The 11,676-nt window shown below is 36.5% G+C and overlaps 1 pseudogene; it reads left to right on the top strand.

The window, feature by feature from the left end:
* The first annotated feature begins 2,667 nt into the window (after positions 1 to 2,667).
* Positions 2,668 to 11,355, top strand: LOC101431382 (RNA cytosine C(5)-methyltransferase NSUN2 pseudogene; annotated as a pseudogene).
* Positions 11,356 to 11,676: the final 321 nt, after the last annotated feature.

Genomic DNA, 11,676 nt, shown 5'->3' with positions numbered 1-11,676 from the left:
TCACAATTGAATAAAATAAAGAAGGCATAGGGGAATAAAGATAAGTATGGGTTTTTTTCTAGAAAATATAAATTATAAAAATTTTCTGAGGAATTAGATAACCTGAGCAGACAAGTAACAATAGAAAAAACATGAAGTTATCAAAGAAGTACCTCTAGAAAATACAGTAGACATAAAGAATTTTGAAGATCATCTGTACATTCTGTAACATTTTCCACAAATATGAAAATTATAGACTAGTTCATGATATTTTCATATATCATAAGCGGATATATTCCAGATGCAAAGCACGAGGAGAGAAGGAAAGAAGATAGAAAGGAAAGGATGGAGGGATCAATTTCTTTTATGAATATATGTGAAGAACCCTAAGTAAAATAGTATTATAATAAACCAAATCTTGCATTCAACCAAAAAGACTGATATAAAAGTTAATTCCAAAACACAAGGATCATTTAATATTAATAAGTATATTACTTTAATTCACCATATCAAAAGTCAAATTTAAAAAATACATACTAGGCATTTTACAAGATTGCCCAGATGGTAGTGCTACCTATACAGGAAATTTTAGGAGATGAAGAATAGAAGTCCTCATTAACGTATGTCTTAGCTTCCCTGGCAGCTATGGCAAATACCACATGTGTTGGCTTAAACAATGGGAATTTATCAGCACACAGTTTTGAGGCTGGCAGAAGTCCAAAATTGAGACATCAACAAGGCATGGCTTTCTCCCCAAATTCTAGAATTCTGGTGCTGGCTGTGGGTGATCCTTGGAGGGTCTTGGCTTGTATCCATGCTGCACATCACAGGGCAAAGACCTCTCCTTTCTCTTCCAGGTTTCCTTGACTTCTGGCTTCTGGGTCCTCCCCATGGCTTCCTCTATGTCTGAATTTATTCAGTTTATAAAGGACCCCAGTCATTCTGATTAATACCCACCCTGCTGAAGCTGGCCACACTTTAATTAAAAGCAACATCTCCCAGAGGCTCTGTGCACAATGGTTCACACACACAGGACATGGTTTAAGACTAAGAACATGTCTAGGGAGTGGATGTGGCTCAAGTACTTGAGTACCTGCTTCCCACATGGCAGGTCCCCGGTTCAGTTCCCAGTGCCTCCTGGCAACAAAATAAACAACAAGCAAACAAACATAAAAACCGACTCAGGAGAGCCAATGTGGCTCAGTGACTGAATGCTGGCTTTCCACATATGAGGTCCCAGTTTCAATCCCCAACCTTGTACCTGAAAAAAAAAAAAAAGAACACATCTAAATTGGGGCACATAATTCAATCTGCCCCAATATGAGAAATAATAATAAGTTCAAACTCACACTAAATATTCTTAATTTTGTGATGTTAAATATATTTCCAATAAAATCAGGAAGGGGAAAAACATTTCATGTCATTATTTTTCTGTTGCATCTTTCTGAAAATTCTAGCCAAATGCAATAAAATAAGATAGATAGATAGATAGATAGATAGATAGATAGATAGATAGATAGATAGATAGATAGATAGATGATAGACAGAGGTGACGGTTCATTATATATCAGCAATAGGGCATTCGAATATAATGGGAGGAAATCTCTCATTCATCACCAGGAAAAAATATAAAATAACTAGATCAAGATGTTTAAAAATATAAGCAGAATATGTATTGATTCAAAGCATTCTGTGGAAGAGAATTGATGATCAACAATCAATTTTAAAAGTAAATAATAGTTTATTTGAAAGTGTAGCAGTTTGATATAATTGATGAATTCCAAAAAGGAATATTGGATTATGCTTGTAATCTGATCTGTACCTGGGCGTGACTGAGTTATGATTAGGGCGTTGCATCCCCACCCCTTGGTGGGTGGGAACTCACAGATAAAATGCATGGTGAAGAACAGAGTTGGGGACTTTTAATGTTGGAGTTTTGATGTTGGAATTTGATGCTGAAGCCATAAGCTGGAGCCTTGGGAAGTAAGCTCACAGAGGAAACAGAAGCAAGCCCCAGGAAGGGAGAAACCATGAGCCCAGGAAAAAGAAGACTGAGGAAGGGAGGAACCCAGGAAGCCTGAACCCTCACAGATGTCGGCAGCCATCTTGCTCCAACAAGTGGAAATAGACTTTGGTGAGGGAAGTAACTTATGCTTTATGGCCTGGTATCTGTAAGCTCCTACCCCAAATAAATACACTTTATAAAAACCAACCAATTTCTGGTATTTTGCATCAGCACCCCTTTGGCTAACTAATACAGAAAGTAATGAACTCTGTGAAAAATGGAAGACCACAAGATACTATTGAAGTACATAAAACAATGGAAATACAGACAATGGAGCCCTAGAATTTCTCTTGGCTAACTCCTAATCCTTCAGACCTTAGAAGTGATTTAATTCACTTTAAAAAGTCAGGTTGGGAGTATTGGCTACCATCACCTACACTCAAGGCCATGTCTTGAAGAAGGTTTGCCAGCCCCCACGCTGTACTGCTTGCTCCGGAAGAGGCAGGGCTCTTCCTGATCTATGTTTACAGCTGTTGCTCAGGTCTCAGGCAGAATGGTACATATTTTGTGCACATAAGAGGAAAGAGATGCGTAAGAGAAGGGCAATACTTACTACCCAGCTGCCTGTTAGCAGCTTAGCAAGGAGCCCTGCTCTCTGGAGCGAGAGAGGGAGGCAAACGAGCATGGCTTGGTCTAACCATTCCTGGAATCAGCTCGGTGCTCAGGAATTGGAATGTGGCATGGGAGGCTCTCACGTACTTCCAGAGCGATTGGCAGTAATGAACTGGAGGCTAATTACAGCCCCAAATGGGTGCCCTGCACCCCCCAAAAATCAGTGGGAAAAGTGAAGGAAATGTCTGCTTCTCAGCATCAGGTAGCTTCTAGAGCCCCCAAGCTTGCTTAGGCAATGTGAGAGCAGAGGGGAGGCTGGGAGGGCTGAGAAATGCAAAAGGCTCCTAATATGACTTTCAACCCCAGAGTGGGAAAGGGCATGTACTGGATTAAGCTTCACTGAGGTAATACCCCAGGGGTTCTCCCGAGACAGGGACTGTGCATCCCAGAGAGCCCAGCCCTGTACCTAGCAGGGCAGGCTGTGCCACCAGGAGCCCACAGGCAGGTGGCAGGAATCTCAGGAGCACCCGTCCTTGCTGGACCATGGGTGAGGCTGCCAAGAGTTTTTGCAGATACAGGTAGAATGGGGCCCTTCATTAATATTTGACTTTAATAAATTGGCAAGGATATTGTGTTTGTCTGTCTTCCGTTTCAACTTACACAGATTATTATAAATTGACATAAGTCATACGGGAGAAAAATAGTAATAAAAAATGTAAAGTCCTGACATTTGCACAAATCTCCAAAAAATCAATAAATAAAATAAGTTTTCAGTAGACCCTGCAAGCTCATGCTCTGTTCTTCTACAGGCTTCTATCCAATACAGCCTCTACCACAGACTTTGAAAAGCCATGTGTCCCTTCGTTGTGGCCTCAGTGTGGGCTGCTGTAGGGCGAGCACTGCTCACCCTTATCTATCACGGACCTGACTCGAGCCAGGGGAGGACAGGCACCTGTCCACTCAGGAGGGAGCATGCCATCGAGTGAAGCACTGCACTAAATTGTTGGGGCTTAATTTACAAACATATTGTTATTACAACTAGTATAATGAAAGCCCAGGTAGAATTTTTTTTTAATTGTGCTAATGATTTTAATGTTCACTTGGGTAAGAGAAAAGCACATAAATATAATTGATGGCGAGCATTGATTCTTTCCAGAATGAAAAAGAATGAAACACAGAGAGAGAAAACGGCTGAAGATCATCATTTTATAAAACCTGAAAAGTAAAAATAAATAACAAAAATAATGAGGTACAGGTTGTGGGTAGATGTGTGTGCAAAAGGGCTAATCACTTCATATTTTTAACAGGCATTTAATCCATACTGTTTAAAATGGAAACAGTTAAAAAATAGACATGCCAACTCCTTAACATTTCATAATCTATTTGTTTTATTTAAAGGAATCTATCAAGAAAAAATATTATTTGTGGGAGGCAATATTTAACTAAAAAATGGCTGTTTCTTCAGCATAATTTCAGGATTTTTTGTTTTTTTTTTAACTAAAGGCAAAATAAATTAGGTAATTTTATTAATAATAGTGTGTGTGCTAGGATCCCATGGTTATAAAACTAATACTACTTTCCTACCATCCATTCATGCATCCATTTAAACCTCCTTTTGAGATATCTAGAAAATAATATTTATATAATGTAAATATTGTCGTTTTCTGAATGTTGGAATTGGTGATGGGACCATGTGCAAGTCCTTCTTTGTCATTTTCTACATTGACTGAATTTTTGCAAAGAATATGTACAACTTTATGAAAATATGAATACTAATTCATCTAAAGGAATAAACAAATAAGGGTCTTCAATATTCAAGATCAAAAGTACTGGGATTATACATCCTTACTCATTGACATATGACTTGCCAATTCATCTTTCAAGAAAAGTACGCATTCTCACCTCTTTAAGATTTGCCATCTGATACGACTTTATGCAAAGGGATGTGAAGCACTGACTAATACCTAGACAGCCAGATTTTAAAATGGAAGCAAGTGTTCCATATCTTTATTTCAGCAGATGTGGTAGACGGACTTAAAGGGGAACCCCATAGCCACCTCCTGCTGGTATTAATGTCTTTGTATTAAGACATACTCCTCTTGAGTATGACATGCTTCTAACAAATAGAACGTGGCAAAGGTGATGAGACATGGGATGTCACCCCTGTGATTACATTATACAGCCCTGTCTTGCTCACAGACTGTCTCCTCTGCTGCTTTCAAGAAGCAAGCTACCAGTTAGAAGCCCATGTGGCAAGAAGCTGAGGTCTGTTACCAGGAGTTGAGGGTGGCTTCCAGCCTCCAGCCAGCAAAATGTCAGGGCCCTCAGACTTACAGAAACAAGGAAATGAATTCTGCCAGCAACCTGAGTGAGTCTGCCTGGAAGCAGATGTTTCCCAGTCAAGACTGGGTCTTGGCCAACACCAGCCTTGCAGAGGACACAGCTAATCTATACCTAGACTCTGAGATAATAAACGTGTGTTTTTAATTTGATGAGTTGTAGGGTGCGTGTGTATATGGGAGAGAGAGAAAGAGAAAGATGGGCCAGGGGAGCTATTCAAATTGCAATCATTAAGATCAGTGGCTTCTCGCTTTGGGTCCTAGGGATTTTGAAGAGTTCACTCGGAGTCAACCGGATAAAGGGAGACTGGGTGTAGAGTGGGAAACTGGAGAAGCAGACAAGGCTCTGGCCATCTCCCAAGACTCTCTTTTCTGACAGAGCAACCAGCAACAAAAGAAACTATGTTGTTTTAAAATGGAGTCTTATTATTTAACATCATTGATACAAAATAGTTTATAATAATTGCCATTTTTCACATTTAGAAATTTCCCCTATCCTGCATATTAGCTATGTTTAAAAACTTGAGATGGCCACAAAGGTTCTATAAAGACCAGGTACTTCAAGTCAAAGTCACCCGGAATAACCTTGAAATTTACCTTATAGGTGAATGGATGTGGCTCAGGCAGTCGGACGCCCACCTCCCACATGGGAGGTCCTGGGTTTGGTTCCTGATGCCTCCTAAAGGAAACAAACAATGAGCTGACAATGAGCAGACATTGAGCAAGAACAGCAAGCAGACAACCAGCAAAAACAAGCAAGCAGGGAGCGGATGTGGCTCAAGCAGTTGTGTGACCACCTCTCACATGGGAGGTCCTGGGTTCAGTTTCCAGTGCCTCCTGGAAAAAAAAAAAAAAGAAATGAGCAAAGAACAAAAACAACAAGCAAACACAAGGAAGCCATCTCAGGGGAGGGAGGGAAGTTTACCTTAAAATTTAATAAGTCCAGGAAAAGAGCACTCAGCATTATACAATGAGATTGACCTACTGGGACAGCATATATAAGCTTCTCAGTATTTCCAATGTTTAATTACTGTTTGCTGATAACAAAGTAATACATCAAGAAAGTATCTCCCAAAGTCACTAATGCATCTAGAGAATGCAACACATTAAACACATTTGATTTTCCATGAGCTGATATCTCTGCCCTTTAAAACATTGCAAACAATAGTCTTTGATGATTTTAATCACAGAAAATAAGAGATATTTGAGACCCAATGCTAAAGAAGAAAGGTCAGAAATGTATGAGTCATTAGTTCAGCCTCTTAAAATAGATCAAAGAGGCATCCAAAAATGAGCTGCTAATTTACTGTGCTGAAGGCTGTCATGGTATTTAACTGACCACAATGTAAACTTTTCTCCAGCTGTGTAAAATGAACATTATCATACAATTATGAACTCTAGAAGAGAAGGAAATATGCAATGAATTTTTAAACTGGTACTCAGTGCTGTTTCCAAAAATAATTTTTCAGGTTCAAGTAACTTTTCATAATCCAATCCTTTTTAAGTAAGTTAAATTAGCTGAGTTCTTCAAGGATGGATTTTTTGCCTTCTTTCACATCCAAAAGAGCAGTGAAAAGAAAGCCTTCCCAGTAAATTAGGAAATTAGGAAATGTTCACTAATAAAAAGACTTCTATTTAATACATTAAAGACTTCTATTTAATACATTTTATTAGTGCCTTCAAGTTTTGTATGTTGATCTTATACCTAGCAATCTTGATGAACCTATTAATTCTATGTTATCATTAATTCTCTTGGGTTCTCTTCCATAGAAAATTAAACAACCAGTAAAAAACTAACAGGTTTTCGTTTTGTATCCTAACCATTATCCTCTTATTTGGTTTTGCAGTCTAGGATTGCCAGTATCATGCTGAATGGTAGGACAATGATTCATATAGTCCCTGATTTTAATAATAATATTTCTCAAATTCTGCCATTACATATTATACAATACCTATTGATATTTAGTAGAGAATTTTTATTCAGCTTATGAAAGGTAAAACTTTTATTAAGAGGCTGTTTTTCAAATCAGGAATAGATGTCATATTTTATTATTTGAAATCACTTCTAGAACTTACACTGGCCTCATAAAATAGGGCATGTAGTTTTCCCATCTTTGGTCTATACTCTGAATAGAATTTTCTGTTTCATGAAAGTCCTGTAAAATTCTTCTGCTAAAGCACCTGGTTCTTTTTGGGGTTTTGGTTGCAGTATTTTTGGTTTTCTCTTCCATTTACTAAATAATTTATTCATCTATTCATTTTGTCAATTTCTTTTATCCTTTGGAAAGTTTTTCCTTTCCCAGAATATTGTCACTTTATTTATGCTTTTAAATATTTTGGCATGTGGTTTTCCACAGTATTATATATATATTTATTCTCTGATCTAATTGTAGCTAATTTTGTTTTTCAATATTCATCAGTAATATATTTATTTCTTTTTTTTCTTGATTTGTGTTCCCAATAGTTTGCCTATTTCAGTCCTTTCAAAGACCTAGTTTTTGTACTGTTGATAAATTATTGATATAAACTTTATTTTCCCTGTTAATTACTACTTACCTTGTTGTTATTTATTTCCAACTTTATTTGAATGAGTTTATTAACTTGTGCTCTTTTAATAGTTTCCTGATATGAATGTTAGCATAATAGTGTTTTCTTTCTCTTATTTTTTAACTAAGTGCATTAGGATACAAATCCCCTATACATACTTTTTGCTTATTGCCCACAAGTTTTGATATTCATGTCATTTGATACTAAATATTTCATATTTTCTGGATGTTTTCTTCACTCTACAAATTATTTAGAAGGATGTTTCTTGGTTTTCAAACAGAAAGGTTTTATTTCAGTTACATTTTTAAAGTTGGTTTCTGGTTTAATTGTATCATGAATGGAGAATGCAATCTAAAAAATTATAAAACTAGATGAAGCTTCCTTAGTGTAAAACAAATGCTTGTGAGAATGTGTTTCTTTTAGGTATAGTATTCTACATAGATCTGTTAGAAACAGTTTTTCATCATGGGATTAAAATTTTAAATCATTATTCATTTTAATTTCCTTAACTTTCTGAAAGAGAATTATTAAAATTTCTCATTTTGATTGTGATTTTATCAATTTCTCACTATGTTAACTTTTCCTTTTTTTTTAGGCTATGTTGTTTGATTCATTTTTATTCCTGGATTGATGTAATTTTGGGGTGTGTTTTGCCTTTTATTAAAAAAAAACTTTCTTGGTTTCTTTTAATATTGTTTTAAATAAAATTCTCATTTTATCACTTTAATATTGCTGCACCAACTTTCTTTTGATTTATAGTTTGCCGATATAGCTTTCTCATACTTTAATTCAATCTTACTATGTCTTTTTGATGTAGATATAGCTCTGATAAAGAGTATATAGCTAGAGTCTTATTTTCTTTTATAATTCTACTAATATGTCTCTGTATTTTAATTGCTAAGTTTCATTATTTACACTTGTGATTAATGAAGTATTTAAGCTTATATAGTTTTATATTTTGGAATTACTCTGATTTCTTTTTGTTTCTCCATGCCCAACTCATCACCCTGCACCTTCTCTAGTTTTTTTAATCTGATTTTACTTTTCTCTATACTGGTTTAAAACTTTTATATTGTATAACAAATTTTCTGGTGGTCTATATGTAAATTGTTATTTGTTTTCCCCTAACACCTGGAGTTACTGTATATCAAAATCTTTTCCAGAATTTAAACAAGAATTTCAACCTGCTTTTCTTGATTTTCCCTCTCTTTCCTCTATTCCTGTCCCAAATCAACAATTTTAGATGTAGATTGTCATTTTTAAAAACTGATTATTTAGACAATTTGTTGTTCTTGTTTGATTACTATTCACAATTTCATCTTCTGTCTTTCTATTTTCTCCTGAATTCAGTCTTCTTTGTGAAAATATACTCTAATAGGTTTCAAACATTTGTGGTTGGTAAATTTTCTAAATTCCTATAAGCATGAAAATCTCTTAATTTGTTAATACACCAAAATGATAGTATCATTGGCTAAGGATTCTAGCTTCAAAGATATTTTTCTCTAGCCCATATCTTTTCATAACTTTCTCACAATAATCAGAGGCGAAATCTGCTATAAATTTGACTTGGAAATACTTGTAAGTAAATTTCTCTTAGAGGCTGGTTTTAGGATTTGTCCCTTTGTTCTTGATATTCTGAAATGTTAATAGGATCAAATTCATAAGAGGCTTCTCTTTCTCATTTATCCTTTTTGTTTCTTGGTATGAGTTCTTTAAGTTGATAACATTGTGATGAGAAAATCTCAGCTATTATTTTAATATTCTCTCTCCTCCTTTCTATTCTGCTTTTGGAATTCCTAACATACAGATGTCATATATGGTTAAAGTAACTCAAATACTTTATCCATTTCTGAAGAGTTTTGTGAGAAACACTGAGTTTAGTCACTCTGTAACTATATCATTTGGTTGTGTAGTCTACTCACAACTTGATACTTTAAAGATATTTTCTTAATTCCTTTTCATCCCTTTTGTTTCTTAGATACAATATTTTTGAGAATATTAATTCTTCCTTTGAATTCTCTTTTATTTTATCAAATAGCCCTGCTTACTTGAATTTACCTTCTTTTTTTTCTTACTATCATGTCATTTTACCCTTTTGTTGAAATCTCTAATTTATTTTTTATGTCTTATTGCATTAGATGGAGTCCCACTTAATGTCTTATGGTACTAATAGTAGGGGGCATTGATATATACTCAATTTTTGGTTTCAATAGGATTTCGGGTTTCTTAAACAGAAGTTCTGTAGGACACACTCCCAAAAAGTTGAACTACCATATATAAGCTCTATGAAGTCTCATTTCTTATTTAGCTTAAAATTGTGGTACCCTAAATTAAGTAATCTTAAATAGATTTCTTTCCGGAAGAAACTCTTAAACTCCAAGTAGAGCCTTAAACAACACTGCTATGAATGTTATATATACATGAAATGTATTTTCCTTCATCTTATTTGAATATATGATCATATATTTTCCACTTGGGTGGCTGAGTATGCCATGGGGCAGGAATGGTGGATCTAGTGACTCCAGCAGCAGCAGCAGCAGCAGTCTGAGGCACAGAGAACACCATGATGGTGGTGGAAGCCCACAATGTGGGCTGGGAAGGTGGGTAGCACTACTACCAGAAGATGAAGATCATGCCATGGGCACATGGGAGCAGGTATGGAAATACTTAGCGAACACCTCCTGGCCACTTTAAGGATTACAGGTTACAAAGCCACACAAAAGGATTCCCTATGTTTAAAGAAAGTTGAAGTTCCACAGCCACTGAGTTGGTATTCTGGAGAACTTGCCTGGCACACAAATTTAAATGGGAAATCTTGAAAAAGTCTCCACAATTGGAAAAGTTTCATCAGTTTCTGGTTAACAAAACTGAATCTGGAGAAATCAATCCTCAGGAAGCTGTTAGCATGATCCCATCACTGTTGCTTAATGTTCAACCTTACCATAAGATTTTAGATATGTCCTGGATCAAAGACCATGCAGTTAATTGAAATGCTACATGTGGGCATGAAAGTCCCTTTTCCAGAGGGATTTCCCATTGTGAATGGTGTGGACAAGAAATGCTGCTATCTGCTTGTCCACCAGACCAAGAGGCTGAGAAGTCCTTGCATCATGGTGGAAAACCACAATGCCTCCAGCATACTGGGGTCCCAGGTAGACATGGTTAGGAAGAAAGTGATTCTCTTCTATGACCCAATTTTATGTGATGTCCCTTGCAGTGGAGAAGGCACTATGAAAGAGCCTTGCAGCTACATAGTGTACAGCTCCAGCTTGTAATATGAGGCTCTAAACAGCCATCAGAGGGTGGTAAGATATTGTGTTATATATGTCCACTAAACCCCATTGAGGACAAAACCCTCATAACATCTTTACAGGAGAAAAACAAAGGTGCTTTGGAGCTTGCTGATGTTTCTTCTAAATTGCCAGGATTAAAATGGTTGCCTGGAATCACACAGTGGAAGGTGTTGACAAAAGATGGAGATGTTTTGCCATTTGGGGCAATATTCCTCATAACAGGCATACCCAAGTTCAACCTACCATATTCCGACAAAAACACCCAGCAAAGTTACAGGTGATGAACTTAATACAATGTCTTAGAATATTACCACATCATCAAAATATTGGCCAGTTCTTTGTGGCAGTATTAGTGAAAAAATATTCTATGACATGGGATAAACATCAACCAAAACTGCAGAATAAATATGCAGAGACGAGAAATTGTAAAATCCAGTACTGTAGATCCCACAGAGAGATATCTGTGGACCCCTCCAAGTTGGAACATAAACCAGTTACTGAAATTGCTGATACAGAAGTAATTCAAAGTACTGAGAATTTAAAGAGTGCTTAAAATAAGAAAGATGGCATGTTGCAATAAATGGATGAGTGCCTAATCAAAAAACACAGCTTTAAAAATGGTAAAAGTGTAGATACATTGCTGCCCCTCACACAATCCCTCTCTAGCACAGTGGAGAAACAGCCTGTACTCTCATTGTCCCTGGCCCTATTGTAGAAGGAACAGGGAAATGGGGTCCCTGTGTGTGGTGCCAGTCTTTTAAGTGGCATCCTGAAAGTCTGAGCCAGAAAACTCATCTCAGGTTCACCCTCCCAGATCTTGCTCTGCAGATAGAAGGAGCCTGCAGACAGTTAAAGCAGTATAACCAACAAATAAACCATTCAACAGAGTACCTGGAAGGGG

Source organism: Dasypus novemcinctus, chromosome 22 (genome assembly GCF_030445035.2).
Source record: "Dasypus novemcinctus isolate mDasNov1 chromosome 22, mDasNov1.1.hap2, whole genome shotgun sequence".
Lineage (NCBI taxonomy): Eukaryota > Metazoa > Chordata > Mammalia > Cingulata > Dasypodidae > Dasypus > Dasypus novemcinctus.
This window is presented reverse-complemented; position numbering and strand designations above follow the sequence as displayed.